Raw genomic sequence first — 6,146 nt, 5'->3', positions numbered from 1 at the left:
CGTCCGCGCGGTGCAGCGAGGGGCTCCTAGGGCTTGGGAGGGGCGATGCCATGGTGGTCGACGTGAGAGGGAGGGGGAGGAGATTGTGATGAACGTGAACGTGAGGGGGAGGAGATAGCGATGTCGTGGGAGGCGCAGTATTTATAGCGAGCAATGGCACACCTACGTAAGATATGGACTGAGCTGCACTGACTTAACTGCAGGTCCAGTTGCGTCACTGACATGTGGGCCAGACCCCTGTTGGGCACATATGTCAGTGACCCAATGCACCTGCAGTTAAGTAACAGCTACGTGGGCATATTTGTTGGAGTAAATTACGGGGGAGCGAAGGGGTGGAAATATTGCTGGTCACAACGGATTGGACGAGCGTGGGGGGAGGAGAGTCATGCATGCAGATTTTTTCACACGGGATGGAGTGGTGGGACCGCCGGAGGGAGAAGGAGAGTTTGGCAGGCATATTGTTTCCACAGATGGAGAGGAAAAGATTTGGAGACGAACGGGCTTCCTGCAGGTATGGGGAACGGTGCATAATAAGTCATCCTGCATGCCGGGCCAGGTATAGTCTCAAGTCATTAAAAACATACACGCCCCACACATGTTCATATTTCAAGGTGCACTAAATTATTGCATGCGATGATTAAGGCTGGCCATAATGGTGGTATCTTAGCTGGTATCATGCACACGGGAATAGCAAACATGCTGATGTGGCAAAGAATTAAAGAAGAGAGGGGGGTTAGAGTAACTAGTGTTCATGCATGCATTGGTAAACACATTTTTTTGTGAAGAACGACAGCACTAGTTGAGTACTTTTGCAGACTTCAAAAACTATTGCACCACCTCTACTATCTTGCTAAGAGTAGGTGAAATTTTTGAATCGAGCCCTTTAAACTAGAAGGGAGGTAGTGGTACTCTAAGGCTGGTCATAGTGGGGAGTAACTTAGACTAGAAACATGCATATGTTACTAGTCTATGTTACTACCTCTATAGTGCATAGTATCATAGATTAGTATCATAGGTGGTCTCATTTATTGCCATGCATGACACATAGTAGCATCACATTTATTATGTTACGGTATCTACCTATGTTACTATAACCATCTCTCTCTTCTTTAATTGCCTACCACATTAGCATGTTTGCGAGTCCCAAGTGCATGATACTACTTATGTTACCCCCACTATGGCCAGCCTAATAGCTAACCTTGTTGTGATGACAAGATAGGACATGGCACGCACCTGGACGGAGGAACTAGTCTGCATTGTGCATTTAAGTTTTGTCTGAAGTCAATGTACCTCTACGTTCACCAGACTTATAGAAAAATGTGTCAACATTCACAATGTCAAATCAATATTTTTACACTCATTATAAAACGTAGTTCTTATACTCATTATAATCAGTATTGTAGATATTGATATTTTTAGTATAAATTTGGTCATGGGATTTCATTGATGCCTGTCAAAGCGTGGAGGAAGCGGGCCTTAGGTCTTGCATTGCCGGTCTCTACATAGGTATTTCTCTTCATAATCCTGTAATTTTAGAGACTGATTGCGCTTTTATGGTACCATCTCTTGCATCGGGGGACTATGACAGGTCTGCTATGCGTGACCTGAAGATGAAAGCGTTGAGCATCTCAAAGTTGATCAACAATCTTCAATTGTCAAAGATTAGCTGTTCGGCCAATAAGGTGGCACACTTAATCGCTAAGTATAGCTTTGACAATAGATTTCGTATTCTTGTAAATAATGTACCGCCCTGTGTGGTGAATATTGTATCGAATGAGTGTACTGGTGTGGCTGGTTAATTAATATAAGGTGGTGTTCAAAAAAAGTATAAATTTGGTCAAACACTTTGCAAACGGTTGACGGGAGTAAAAAGGACCAGAGGGAGTATCATGCATGCGGAGAGGAAAAAAATTTGCTGGTCTAAAAAAGGCAAAAAAAATTGCTCATTTATAGCCGGTCAAAGTCTCAAAGGGTGCGACCGCGCGAGGGAGGCGAAGGTCGTGGGAGGCGCGATGTTTGACGGAATTAAGTGAAGTTACATCCACGCGCCAGCATGGCGTGCGAACAGGCAGAAGCTATACCGTCAGGCCTACGATATGGGTCTAGTAGACATGACATCTAGTGGGTCCCACATAGTTCTCGAGAACTCTTTGGGGGCTTGCAGCCGTTTATCCACCGGGCAAGCCAGCAACCCCACGCCGTTCGCATGCCCTACTCGTCCCTGTCTTCTACCTTACAAAAGTTCGCTCCTAGTTGTCCCGTCCTTTCACATTAGTTCGCTCCCATTTTTTTTGCGGGGTACAACAGTTCAACTTCTCCTAACCCTCCTCCAAAATCCATGGCCTCCCAAATCTCCATGGTCGCCGCTGAGTACCAGGTTAAGCCATCACCGGCAATCAGTTCATCATCATCTACACACGTGGATCCGAGACGGTGAAAGCATTGCTTGCTCGCTTCCTACGCATGTTCAACAGTTCAACGGATGAGTGGGTCGCTGGGCTAGATGTTGAGTACACCACAGTCCTCGGACGAGAGAAGGATCTAAAGGACGAAGAGAGGAAGAAGCCCGCCGTGATCCAGGTTTGCGTACATAACGTTTGCTTGGTCTACCACATATGCCATGCCGACGTTGAGTGCCAGGATTTTAAGAACTTCCTCAAGGACAAAAGAGTGAAATTCGTTACTGTAGGCTTTAAGAACGACAGGGATGTCCTGCGTCGGATAGGTCTCGTTGTAGGCCAGCCCTTCGATCTCTAGAAGGCAAGCCTGGTGTCCTCCTCTCAACCTTCAATGATGACCCTGGCAGCAGCCATGATTGATCCTTCATACGCTAAACTGAAGAAACCTCATCACGAGTTTCATCATGCATGGGAGTCAAAGACATTAGATGAAGATCACATCCTGTACGCAGCAATGGATGCCTACCTTTGTTTAAATATCTACAAGGGTTGGATGAAGAAGCAGAGCCCAGTGTCCGGTTCAAGAAAAGAAGCGTCGGCGAAGAGGAAGAGGGACGAGGACGAAGTCGAGGACGTGGACTCGGACTCCGAGTAGGTGGCAGTGCCGTCGCTCATGCTGGTTCTACTGCAGTGTCAAGCGGACTAGTTGCTTAGTTTATTTTCAAGGGTGTGTTGTGCTGAGGCCCCAGCAGAACTATATTTATGTTTTTTCTCGTTATTTGAACTCTTTAGTACGTACAGTAGTACTAGTACTATGTCTTACTACTGTTCTTCTTGCAGTTGGTACTACTGCTCGTATCTTCGTGTTCCTACTGTACTTAATATTATTATAATTTGGGTCAGTCGATTTGTGAAAGAAGTTCGACGGAGCGAAGGAAGAAGACGGCAGAAGAGGTGGAAGAAGCCCTTCTAGCCATCCATGTTGCATCAAACGGCTCACATGAGTCGACTGGCCCAAATTGCTCCTTCAGATTGCAGGATCCACGTGGCATTCAAGGTCTCGAAGGTAGATTCCGCGTCCGCACCCGGTTTGCGGGCTCGACGCGCACGCGGCCGGCTTCCGCCGCGACAGCCACCATGCGCGCCTCCTCCGCACGGGCGGAGACGACAATGACACGCTAGTTCGTACTCGCCGGCGTGCTGGAGCACGCGCTCGTCCTCCTCTTCGTACGCTGCGTGCATAGACGCGGCTCCACCAGCTGCTAGCGTGCTTGGCAGCGCGGCGGCATCGCGAGGAGGGACTGTAGACGACGTGAGCGGGCGAGCCTTCGGCTTCATGGCACAGGGATGGCGGCGACACGGCGGTGATGGGTGAGAAATTGTTGGCTGGAGCAGGCGGGCGCCGGCATGCGCAACGGCGGCGGCGGCATATTGATGAATGCGCGTGTGGGAGCTTACTTTAGTTTTATATATAAGGTTGGTCAAACTTAAAAGAAAACCGTACTAGTACACGTAAACATTAGACTTAGGTAGCGCTTTTATTAGTTAGTACCACAGCCATGATACGGAATCCTGTGCAAGCGCGTTAACCGAGGCCGCGCGGTCGATCGAATGGTGCGTCACCGTGTCGCGCTCGAAGGACATCCACCGAACCTTTTTGTGTGTGAAAACAATCCTCGAATATTACTCAACTTTTTTTTCCTATGAAAGTTCTTGACGCTGCAATATTTCCATATATTTGAATTTAGCTCCAGTTCGTGTTTATTTGGATTTGGACGTTTTAGGTGCGCCCTAGTTTTTTTTAATACTGATTTTGTGTGTGTGACTGAGAGAGAACGTGTGTATGTGTCCATATGTATGTTGTGGCCGAAGGGCAATATGGAGACGGTGTGCGTGTGATACAGACATAGAGAGGTGTGAATGTGCAAATGATCATGCATGAGTGAGACATAGACAGATGCCGATACGTTGTGTATACATGAGAGAACGGTCTTCTAGTTTACTTGTGTGTGTGAGAGAGAGAGAGAGAGGGAGAGAGAGAGAGAGACAGGGAGAGGAGCATCCGTAACACAACAACCATCTCTCTCGATTCGTCCGTCCCGAGCACGGTCGCATGCAACACATGCATCAACGCGTACATTTTGACACCCTCACCCGGCCCCTGCCCACCTCAAGGCCCGCACAATCTCTTCGTGAATACCCATTTCTCTCCTTAGGTTTGTTTTCTCTCAATATCTGACACACACACACACAGACACACGCAACACAACACACACACACACACACACTCCCCCGAGCACACAATTCATCCCCATCCAAGGTTATACGGCGACCACTCTCGCTTGTGCTTCTATGCACCCCAACATGCACAACACCTCAATCTTCAAAGAGGGCATCGAGCAGATCGAAGACGGCGACCACACTGCGCTAGAGAATGTGGGGTCATTTGGAAGCAGGGTGATGTGATGACGGCTGACTGACTCCTCCCCCCACCCTCTCTCTCTCTCTCGCACAAAATTACCAATCCCTCTCTCCCCCGCACAAAATTGTCAATCCCTCAACCCACGAGATCCTTCCCCTCTCGTCCATGTTTTTCCAGCTCTCTCATCAAACATGTTGTCTCTTCTCCTTCCACGTATACAGAATCCAAATGCACACGCATCTCATGTATATTACATGTATCCATCTTTCTCACAGACCTAACTTCTTCCTCTCTCTTTCTCTCTCTATCTCTCTCTCTGTCTCGTTAGGTTTGTCTCCTACTCTCTCGTCCACATACATACAATCTTTCCTGCCCTATCTGCTCCATCTTCAAAAGCTCTCTCTGCACGTTTCATTCACACATTGGGATATGTCAAAATGTTGCTTCTATAATGGCTGATGTAGAGTTATGGTTGTTTTTGTTGCATCCTACAAAGTAATAACTATGAAATGCATTTAGATTCTCATTTGACTGGGATTATGTGAGTTTGAGCATGTTGTGAAGTACTATAGACCTTGTATACATCTTGGGATTCGACAATGATTGTAACTATTGAATTGTATAGACCGTTACATTCGAAGTCAATAGCCTAATATATTTATTTCACAATTTCAACAAATGATTAGTTCACTACAAACTAAGAAAACAAATGTGTACTCCCTCTGTTTTTATTTAAGTCCGCGTATTAGCATTGGTCAAAGTCAAGTTTTGTAATCTCTCAGAAAGCTTATAACAAAAAATATTAACATATACAATAACAAATAAATACCATTAGATTCATTATTGAATGTACTTTCACATCATACATATTTGTTATGGTAAATGTTTACATTTTTCTATAAACTTGGTCAAACTTTAGGAAGTTTGACTTCGGTCAAACCTAATATGCAGAGTTTACTACTACTACTCGCTAGTTGCTTAGCCGAATCACTCAACACGCCACACGGGGAGTCGAGTGTCACAAAATTTTGAGATCAGCGGGAAAATCTCCCGCGACCCTGATTCATCATAGCCTTCGGAACAGGCCTACGGATGACGCTTGGTAGGGGGCTGTTTTCATAACTTCAGGTTCACCCTACCCAGCCAACCCCACCCCGGCACCCAGAGTAGTACACCTGAATACTCCCCATTTTCTATCCCCACCACAAAATAGACTTCTCCACGGCACCGCAGCCTTCGTGCTCCTCCCCTTTACATCGACGCCCTCGTCCACCGCAGCGCATCTCCCTCATCGACGACCTCGTACGCCGCACTGGAGCTGGTCC

The sequence above is a fragment of the Aegilops tauschii genome, chromosome 6 (assembly GCF_002575655.3).
Source record: "Aegilops tauschii subsp. strangulata cultivar AL8/78 chromosome 6, Aet v6.0, whole genome shotgun sequence".
Lineage (NCBI taxonomy): Eukaryota > Viridiplantae > Streptophyta > Magnoliopsida > Poales > Poaceae > Aegilops > Aegilops tauschii.
Note: the sequence above shows the minus strand (reverse complement) of the source record.